General features: G+C 48.7%; 1 long non-coding RNA gene across 1 annotated transcript; it reads right to left on the minus strand.

The window, feature by feature from the left end:
- Window positions 1–353: 353 nt before the first annotated feature.
- LOC103629329 (uncharacterized) lies at window positions 354–818 on the minus strand. Its single transcript, XR_554301.2, has 3 exons — window positions 735–818; window positions 521–617; window positions 354–442 (listed from the first exon to the last, which is right to left on the minus strand). It is a non-coding gene; the product is annotated as an uncharacterized lncRNA (long non-coding RNA).
- Between the last annotated feature and the right edge of the window lie 10,366 nt (window positions 819–11,184).

The raw sequence follows: 11,184 nt of genomic DNA on the forward strand, positions 1-11,184 counted from the left end.
GTGATGTTTTTGAAAAGCAAATGATCTTTTGTTATGTTTTTCTTTTAGCTTGATTTATGATTATTGTTGTATGTTATTTAGTGATGTTTGTTCCTTGTTTGTTTATGTGATGTTCAGTGATTGATCAAATAGTCGAGAATCAAGATCTATTCTATCAGTGGCGGATCCAGGATCGATCCAAGAGGGGGGCTATAAACATGGAACTACTACCAAACAAATAATCAAATCAAAACATCAAATCAAAGCAATTAAGCAATTATCATTAGCCTCTTTAACAACTTTTGGTTATTCTTTTGACTCAAGAATCATAAATGATGATCAACATAGAAATAACTAGATCCAACTGAATATGTATAATTCATAAATCATAATGCTTCATTCTTACCCTATCCTCCCTAGCTTTCCTCTCCTTTTCAGCTTCTTCAAAAGCTTCCTTTTCAGCCTGCAAGAATGGAGAAAATTGAGATAGTGTTCCCAGGAGAAGCCCAGTTCAATTTGGTAAATTTTCATCTGCAATTACCTCCCTATTTGCACCCCCAAGTTTCCTCAACAATCTTTCTTGCATACTCAGGGTCATCATAAATCAGAATGTTGTCGAAAATTGAACCAGCTTTTACCTGCATACGTTTGAGATATAAGTCTACACGGTGCTTACATCAGTCAAGAAGGCAGCAATAAGCTAAAATTATGCCAAAGAAATCCTTTTTGAAAGCAAAATACTATATATTTACTACCTGCCAAACTTCAATTCCAATATACTTCAAAGGCTTCAGCACATAAAGATCTGGATCATCCTCAAACTCTGCAAAAACAATACAGTTGGCAGCGCCTGATCTTTAAAGCTTAAAGTGTGGTTTAATTCAAAATCAGCCTGCAAAAACAATACAGTTGCATACTCTGGTTCTTGATGAGAAATTTGTCCATTTTATTCCTATAATTAAACATGGAATTACTACCAAATAAATAATCAAATCATTACTACCAAATAAATAAGCAAATCAAATCAAAACATGGAATTACCTGGCTGGTGGTCGAGCACTCGAGCGCGTTGCGCTGCACGCCAGCTGGGCAGCTGGGCGCCTGTGCGGCTGTGCCTGGCAGTGCCGCCTGCCGTGGTGCGGCTTAGCCGGTGGCCGACGGCTGGCCGCGAGCCGCGAGCGCGCAGCAGCGCGACGCTGGCCGCTGGAGAGGAGGCGCGGCGCGGGCGCAGGCGCTGGAGAGCAGGAGAGGAGGCGCTGTGCTGGAGAAGAGAGGAGGGCAGGAGCAGCCGAGCAGTGGAGCAGGAGGGGCTGAGCAGTGAGCTCTCTGCGGCGCTGGAGAGGATGAGGAGCTGTGCGGGCGTGCGGTCGCGCGGTACCACGATATGAGCGGCGGCTAGGGTTGGGGGACTGGACGCGAGCTCGACTATGGGCCTCTAGTGGGCCGCGAATTCCGACCGGGGCTGCAGCCCAGGCAGCCCCGGGTGGAGATCCGCCCCTGTATTCTATGGAAGAATCTCAAGTTTTCTATAAGTAAGGCAAGTGGACTTCTCCCTCTGCATACTCTATTTGATCCCAAATAATACATTTAATAAAGTTTATTCTTGGATATATATATGCATAATTTGATGAGTTACCTATTAAGATACTCCTAACCTTTCCAACCATATTCCTTGTTAACATGGGTTTTGATCTAATTAAGTAGCTATGCTATTGCTACAACTTTAACTCTGATGTTACTCCTACTGATGATATCAATGTTCCAAATGGTAAGTTACATTATTGTTGTTAATCCGATGATTAAGCAAGATCATACTGTGATAATTGGAACATGGAGTGACCACCCGGGAAAACAGTGCAACCACGAGTGCTATCATAGCTCTGGCTTTGGTAATTAGCTTTATATGCTTAGTGCCTAGCAACCTTACCTGAAATATGGGCAAGAGGGGGAGCGGCAGTGGTGGCAGCTCACGTTAACATGGGGACGTATTCTTGGCTAAGGTACCTCACCTAGAGGGTCACCACACCGACTTAGAAACCTTAGCGGGTTGCTTAGTATTAAGAGTATTCTGTGAAAGCCTCATAGTGGATCCCTAGCCACTCACCTCAGAAGTGTTTACGGGTTTTGGTCGACCCAGGCTAGAGGAGATACACGGCTTGTGGGTAAAGTTGTACCACCTCTGCAGAGTGTAAAACTGATATACCAGTTGTGCTCATGGTTATGAGCAGCCTGAACTCCTCACATGATAATTGAACTTGAAGATGGAAATAAATCGATATCCGATGATCTGCCAATGGTTTGCTTAAGTGGTTTCACTTAATTGTTTTTGATATACTCTTATACCTTTGTTTAAATGGGATACTTGACATTCACACTTATTAGTAAGACAAGTGAGCTCACTCTTGCTTAAATTTTGATAAGAAGTTTGCAGATGAAGATATGATGTTGAACTCCATGGATGCTAGTCTAGTGATACCCCCGGTCATCTTCCTGTGGATGGATGTCCTTGTTTCACTGTACTTTGATGAATAAAGGTTAAGACATTATGTCTGTTCGAAGTGTAAAATGTTAATATAATCATTATTTACACTTTTATGCATTGTTCCTTTGATATATTACACTTGTGACGTCAACATATGTGTGGAAATAGATCCTGGCACACATATGCTATGCACCCGGCTCTGCCCTTGGGAAACGGGTGTGACAGTCGAGCACGAGGTAGCGTAGAGAGAGGTCAAGTTCAAGCGCAGATTGACTCCAAATCTTCACGATTATGGCCATGATCCCATTGAGAGATCTCTTCCCCTGACATTCCTTTGTCGTTTGTGTGTGGAGGCTTATGGGTTTTGCTGAATGGATCAAAAGATATGGAGGGATGAAGTTTGGTTTGTCTCACTGCTGAACTCCGAGAGGAAATCCTAGATTTGACGTGTCTAGGGCACGAATCTCGATGCCATCTTCACACACGTTGCAGAGGGGTTAGTTTAGAACAAATTTGTCAATAGGGACTTAAGGATTTGAGCTAGGGATCAAGGTGAACGTGCTCAAGTTCTAGGTGAGGGCTGAAATTCAGCAATCTGAATTTTAGATTTTCCCTAGAGAGCTTCCACTTGGATGGCCTTTTTGGGGTTTTTAATCAATTATTTTGGCCAAACTTTTATAACAATTATTGTAGCTTAATTAGTGTATTTCAACTTTTATAATTGGCCTAAGCCATGATTCCATGTTTTTCATGGTCTTTTTACCATTTTCTTCCTTTCTACTTAAATGGCCTAATTAGGGTTGTTCTAGGGTTTAAACATTCTTCCCATTTTGAATGCATGATTTGATTTAGGCATGAGTCTTAGGACAAAAGAATTAGTTGAATTTTTCTCTCAAATTTTTGGTGTCTTTTGCTCAATTTGATTCACATGAAATAATGGTTCTTGAGTTAGCACTGAGAAGAACTCTAGGAATTATTGGGGTGTTACATTTGCAGGAAACTCTATCCCCCTTATTTCCACACTTACATTCAAGCAAACACTATTGACTCGAACTTTACCACTGGCTGAATCAATTTGAATGGGTGTTGACATGATAGTTATTGGAAGATTATGCGCTTCTACCCATGATGCAGTAATAAAAGAATGTGTTGCTCCAGTATCAAATATCACTTCTGCAATATGTGAATCATCTGGAAACATACCTACTATCATGTCTGGTGTTTCTTGAACTGCTTCAGCCTCCAAATGGTTCAGTCTCCCATGGTTGTAGCACGTCTAGACGCGGTTGCCTGCTCCTGGCTGAGTCATATTCTGCTTCGCTGGGGCACTAGGGCCTGACTGCTGCTAGGCTGCCTTCTTTGGACAATGCATCACCCAATGGCCTTGCTCTACACAATGGAAACATGCTCTGCTTCCGCCTTGCACTGGGGCTGCTTGACTACTCTGGTTGGTTGGTGGGGTGGGGAGACGAGGTGCCTACTGATTCTGCCTCTGGAACTGACTTCCTCCTGTCTGACTGTTCTGACGATTCTGCTGCTGATGCTGGGGGTCCTGCCTCTAAAACTGCTGCTGAGGTGGGCGCTGATTCTGCTTGAACTGCTGAGGTGGGTTGCCTGAGAAACGAGGGTGATTGCTGCTTCCAGGCTGAGGTCCACCAATCTTGCGCTTGCGATCCTCCATCTCCTTGCGCTTCTTCTCTATCATGATTGCTCTATCGATCAGGTGCTGAAATGTGGTGAAGGTATGATTCATCAGCTGATAATGTAGAGGGTCGACTAAGTCTCTCAAGAAACGATATTGCCTCTTGGCGTCTATGATGACATCTTCAGGAGCATAGCGGGACAGCTGCAGAAACCTGTCTCGGTACTCACTGACAGACATGGGCCCTTGCTTGAGCGCTAGAAATTCTTCTTTCTTCACTTTCATCAAACCTGCTAGAACATGATACCGACGGAAATTATCTTTGAATTCCTCCCAAGTGATGGTGTCGGGGTTGGCATGGGTGGCGAGGTAGGACTCCCACCAAGACTGAGCTGCTCCCCTCAACAGACGGGGACCATACAACACTTTCTCTCTGTCGTCACACTGAGCGTTGTGCAACTCCCGCTCCATGGTACGCAGCCAATCTTCAGTATCCATGGGGTCAACAGAGTGAGCAAACACTGGGGGATGACCTCTCATGAATTCAGCATGCTTGTCTCTGGGCATCTGAGGCATCTGAGGTTGAGGTGGGGGCTGCTGCTGCTGCATAGCGGCTAGAGTCTGACCAATAGCTTGGACTGCCTGAGTCTGCATCAAGAACATCTGCTCTATCGTCATTGGGGGCGGTGGTGGCAACTGCTGCTGAGGTGCCTCATCTTGCGGTGCTACCTGCTCCTGCTGAGCACGCCTTCCTCCTCTGCGCCTGTTGTCTGACATCTGTAGAATGCAATCACATATCAGAACTGACCTTGCAAATCTTGCAGCATAGGAAAAGAGTATAGAATTCTTCCACAATACGGAACAGATAAGCATCTTTCACTGACTTCCAACATAGGCAAACACAGCTTCTCAGATAAAGAAGAAAGTAGAATAAAAGGGCTTCCCAAGTAGATAACTAATTTTATTAACATTAACAGGTAAACCAAAGTGCAGGGGGTACCCACACTCTGGTGACAGTCATTACAAAGATCCAAATCCATCATATTCCATCATGAAAAACATAAAAACACAAGATAAGCAAACTACCATGTCTAACTAAAACTAACTGAGAGTAAGACTAAGGCTAAGACTAAGACTTCTATTTTTAAACATTAATTACAAGATCCGACGCTGACGATCTATGGTTCTAAATTTATCCTGGTCCTGCAGTCGGAGTTACCATAGACATGGTGCCCACGCTGAGGTGAGCGGTACGGGTGCTGAGTCCGTACGGGGGCGGGGAAGTCATCCTCTAGGTGACGGCGCTCCACGCGCTCAGCCCGCAGTTGGGCGATCTCAGCACGAGCCCTACTCAGCTCATCTAAAGCATAGTCCAGCTCCATGTTTAGCACATCGGCTAGGTTGACTATGCTGCTCAACCTAGGATTGTCCTCACCAACAGGTGAGACAACCACACCTCATGTGCTGCCAGATGGACGTCGAGGGTAATACCTCAGGTCGAGACCATCGACCACCCCACCGAGCACTGAGTAGTAGTGTGAAAGCACACGCCATGCAGCATATTGTATGGCCGCCTCAGCTGAGTCCCGCTCAGAGATAGAATAATGCTCTGAACAGACCTTCCCACCCCTGAGACTATTCTCCATACGGCGCACCAAACAAGTCGCCTCCCAGCGGTCCGGGTAAACCCCATGACTGTGCTAGAAGACAACACAGTGATACTCGATAGACCAGGTACGCCGGTCAAGTGCCTGGCGTAGCAAGGTGTCAAGCGCATCGTGAAAGTGACACCCGCGAGTGGCGTCACGAGTGATGGGTCGAGCAACCCATCCTTCCGGCTCCTGCTCCTCTGAAAGATCGGTGCTGGGGCTCGAGCTGTTGTTGTCACCTCTGTCGTCGGGGTCTCCTCCAACAGCTACTCTAGCGGCCGGGACGCCCAGTGGTGGTGCAAGGGGCACCTCCAGTGGGGGCATAGGAGAGCAGCTCCTCACAGACTCTACCTCTTGCTGAGGCGAGGAAGAAGAGCCCTGCTGCTCCAACTCCTGTCGCCGATGCTCTTGCTCCTCGTGCATGCGGTGGTGCAGCCTCTCCAAATGGCTAGACTAACCAGTCACCGGACTACGAAGCGGACTCTCCGCGAGACGAGAAAGCAAGAAAGGAATGACTGACTTCCGTACGGTGTGTCTAAGATGAGCCATCTACAAAAGACACCATAAGCATAAGAGTGAGAACAGAACTAATATGACCAACAAGTAGACCATAAAAAATTAGGAAATAGAAATAAACGAAAATTTCAGCAAGGTATAATATATATAATAGAACATAGATTTGGTCTATATGACCAACTTTTGAAGGGATACCAAAGTCAAGGTGATAATAGAGGTCTATAGTCCTTAGAACGACCATTCTACTCTAGGTTAGCGGTCCTACAGTCAGCACGGCTTTGATACCACCTATGTCACACCCACTTTTAGAAGGCAAACCGAATGCGAACCATGTACGTGCCAGGATCAGCAATTCAAGTACACAATAGTTACGTAACTGGACATCATCACATAGTGCTCGAATAATAACATAAAACAGGGTAATAGTGGATTACATCATGATGTCCGAGACATCCACATAGTCATTAACAGTTATCAAAGTGCGGAAAAGAAACATAGATACACACGACCTTCACAGGCAGCCGACTGAGGGTTGCCGCTAACCCACGCCTAGAACTCATCGTACTCATGGAACTCTTGGAAGTCCTACTCCATGACTTCATCTACTCCTGAGCTGTGGTTGCAATGTGGACAACCTGGGGAGGGGGTGTGGGGGACAGATATACCCCAGGTCCACTGGAAGTCTAAAAGACCTTGTGAAAGGCCTTGGGCCCAATAGTTCGCAAGGTCATTCCTTCGTGGGCCTGGGGAGGGACGTCCAGTGAAGTGGATTGACACAAGATTGGATCAGCGCAAGCCCAGATGGTCCGATGAATTTGAGCAACCACAATAGTGATCCGACCTTACCGTGCAGTGTCCTCATACATCGGAACTGAACGTAGATAGGTCGGCAGAGTTATAGGAAGATAGGCTCAGTCGGTTCACTATTACTTAGGCTCACGTTGTTATCATATCCGCATGTAACGCCCCACGGTCGAGTATATAAGGCCTAGGGGGCATCCCCTCAAAAACATCTCACTACTTAGCCATCTACACAGTTCTCTAACATCCTCGATACTAGAGAACCCACTTGTAATCCACCACCCAAAATATCCACGCCAGGACGTAGGGTATTACGCATCTCAAAGCGGCCCGAACCTGTACAAAATTGTCCACTGTCTCTCGTGTATTTGGCACGAACCATCGAGCTACAGTCGGTAACACCGTCCTACTCCAAAAAGCACCTCGAGGGGCAACCTTGGGTGCGCGGTCGGACCCAAAACACTGACAGCTGGCGCGCCAGGTAGGGGTGTGTCACTGATCCAAGCTAGCTCAATGGCCATCACCTTCCAGCACAAGATCGTCCTCTGCCCCAGGTCCACGTTCTGCTTCGGAACCATTTCATCCATGATAGACGAAGAAGGAACTCTACATCACATTGTGGATCCGCCGGAGAGAAAGCCTTCCTCAACAAACTCTGGAAAAGCCGGAGCGAAGCAGGAAAAAGCGCGACCTCCAGCGCTCCGAACCGAGACTCCCTCCTGCAAACTAGGAACAGACGGTCCATCTACCCGGAGAACTCCGCTGTCCACCTCTTCCACAAAGACATGGATACAGATCACTAGGAGAAAGGAGGCGAACAAGGTCAAGGATCGTCAAACTGCTCTTCTGGTACCTCCGCCCTCAAAGGAGAACAGAAATAAGCTCGTCACTACGACGGTTCCATTCTACCCTGACGTCCTCTTCATCGGGGGAAGAGTGGAATCAACTCCCATCTCCGACGATGAACCAACCGCTCCAGGAGAAGAACCTCTTCAGCGAGAATCTCGCCGATGAAGGAACCGACGCCGAAATGTTCGGCGACATCACGAAGCCGAAGAGCGGGACCCGGCATAGCCCGTGTCACGAGATGAGGTCTCAGAGATGGGAGAGACTCTAGAAGAACGGGCCTTCAGGGAAAGGAGGAATTCCCAACGACGTGATCGTCGGCAAGCTCAAGAGCAGGCTAAGCAGGAAGCGAGACAACGCTGAGAGAATCCTCTTTTCGGACGAAACCTGAACCCCGACTTCGCCCGAGCCATGAACACACCGAGTGAGGTCGGTGGAGTATTGGCTCGGATAGCTGATGGCCTCCCCCAGACTCCGGACGCCGAGGGCTATCGACGGCTGTTCACTCGGGCAGCTAATCATCTTCTACCTCTCGCCCATCCGCCGAGTGATCTACGACACACCATCAATAGTCTGCAAGACGCACGGAGCTCCATCAACGCCTCGCGCGAACGACGACACGAGAACGAGATTCGGCGCCGAGAAGAATATGACCGGGATCACGGCATCCCTGCGTGGAGTCAGGCCACTAGAACTGAGTCGGCAATGGCTTCGACTGGTGGCACAACCCGGGGACGGTCGAGGCACCACGACAACAACTCCCCTCCCTGGGATAGACATCATCATCAATGATAGGAGGACACGTGTGGAGTATCGGCGCTCACTCCACGCCTCAGGTCCATTCAATGGCCCTTAACTTCAAAGTCTCCAACGTCGACAAGTACGAGCCTAAGCAGGATCCGGGAGGCTGGTTGGCCATCTACACCATCGCCGCCCGAGCTGCTGGGGAAACCGAAGATGTGATGACCGCATACTTGCCTATCGTCCTCGAGCAAGATGCACTGCAATGGCTTCGACACCTACCCCGACACTGCATCGACGACTGGAGCGATTTCAGTCGGTGTTTCACCGCTAACTTCCAATCTCTCTTTGACAAACTGGCGCAGCCATGGGACCTCAAATCCATCAAGTGCCGAGGGGATGAGACTCTGAGGTCATACCTAAAAATATTTCAGACCATGAGAAATCGTATCTCTGAGGTCGCGGAAGCGGTAGTGATCGAGGACTTCTACCGGGGATCTAATGACTCGGCCTTCGTCTGAGCCATACTGCAGAAGGCGCCGACTACCTCCGAGCAGCTGTTCCGGGAAGCCGACCTCTACATCACCGTCGATGAACGAGCTCAGGACCTCATCGGAGGAGCAAAGCCTGGACTGGCAGCACCGCGGCGCGACACGAACCAACAACCCGACAAACGTTGGGAGAAGAGGCATCGTGAAGAAGTCCACGCCGCCGGACCACCCGCCTCTTGCGCCCGAGGAGGACCTCACGGAGGCGAACATACACTGGACGACATCCTCGACGCTCAGTGCCCGTACCACAAAGACATACGCCACACCCTCCGGAACTGCAGAGACTTCTAGCACTCCATGGGGAACGGCCGACCCTTCCAACCTCTGCCACCTCCCCCACCACGAGGAGGACCTAGAGAACCTCGACAACCTGATCAACAGCAGGAGGGGGGAGGAGGCGGAGCGTTCCCGCGTGTTGATGGAGAAGTCAACGTCATCTTCGACAGACATAGATCGCAGGAAAGTAAGAGACAACAGAAGCTCAACGACTGTCAGATACTGGTGGCGGCCACCGGCCCTCCCGCCCCATATCGATGGTCCGAACACCCGATCACCTTCACTCAGGCAGATCAGTGGCTCAACTTCGATCACCCGGGCAAGTACCCGCTCCTCGTCGACCCGGTGATCCGAGAGAGCAGGGTGAAGAAGGTGTTAGTGGATGGGGGAAGCAGCATCAACGTCACCTTCCCCCGGACGCTTCAAGGCTTGGGGGTTCCCCTCAAAGAGCTCAACGAGTCAGACACTCCTTTCTTCGGCATCGTGCCGACTGAAGGAGAATATCCACTCGGACACATCTACATGTCGGTCACCTTCAGAACTCTGGAAAACTACAGAACCGAGTTCCTAAGGTTCGAGGTGGCGAACTTCGACTGCGGATATAACACCATCATCAGCAGGCCTGGACTGGCAAAGTTCATGGCCATCCCACATTATACGTACATGATATTGAAGATGCCAGGACCACAAGGAATCATAAATATGTGTGCTGACTTCCAAGGCACCACAGAGTGTTTCCGAGTGGCCATTCAGGCGGCCCTCACCACCAAGCCATCAGCGACTTCTTCTGCGCAGGCAAACTCAAATCCTGAGGAAGACCTCGCGGTACCTGCGAATGAAGCTCAAGTCGTGACCTCTATGCGACCGACTGAAGAAACCAAGAGAATCAACCTTGAGTTCGCCGATGAGCGTAAGACTGCCATCATCAGTTCCAGCCTAGATGACAAATAGGAAGGCGCGCTCGTCCAGTTTCTACAAGATAACCGAGACGTATTCGCATGGCAACTTGCGGATATGCCGAGAGTCCTGAGAGAACTGGCCGAGCACAAACTGAAGGTTTACCCTCATGCGAGGCTGATCCGACAAAAAATATGTCATTTCACGCCCGACAAGAGAGAAGCCATCCGTGCAGAGCTGGCTCGCTTGGTCGCGGCAGGATTCATTAGAGAAGTGTTACATCCTGAGTGGTTAGCAAATCCTGTTCTTGTACTCAAAAAGAATAAAGTGGATTGGCACATGTGCGTCGACTATACGGATCTCAACAAACACTATCCGAAGGATCCCTTCGGACTTCCCAGAATAGACCAGGTGGTAGACTCGACCGTTGGGTGTTCTGTGTTGTCTTTCTTAGATTGCTATTCCAGGTATCATCAGATCAGCTTGGCAAAAGAAGACGAGGAAAAAACAGCATTCATCACCCTGTTCGGGGCTTTCTGCTATACCCCCCATGCCGTTTGGCCTCAAAAACGCTGGAGCGACTTACCAGAGAGCCATTCAGACATGCTTAGCCGATCACTGGGGCAAGCGTGTGGAAGCTTATGTGGATGACGTGGTGATCAAGACAGAAAACTCAGAAAATTTCATTGAAGATTTACAGCTGGTCTTCAACAGTCTGCGGAGATATCGATGGAAGCTTAATCCTGAAAAGTGTGTCTTCGGAGTACCAGCAAAAAAATTGCTCGGGGTTATTGTCAGCCACTG

Source organism: Zea mays, chromosome 6 (genome assembly GCF_902167145.1).
Source record: "Zea mays cultivar B73 chromosome 6, Zm-B73-REFERENCE-NAM-5.0, whole genome shotgun sequence".
NCBI classification, from domain to species: domain Eukaryota; kingdom Viridiplantae; phylum Streptophyta; class Magnoliopsida; order Poales; family Poaceae; genus Zea; species Zea mays.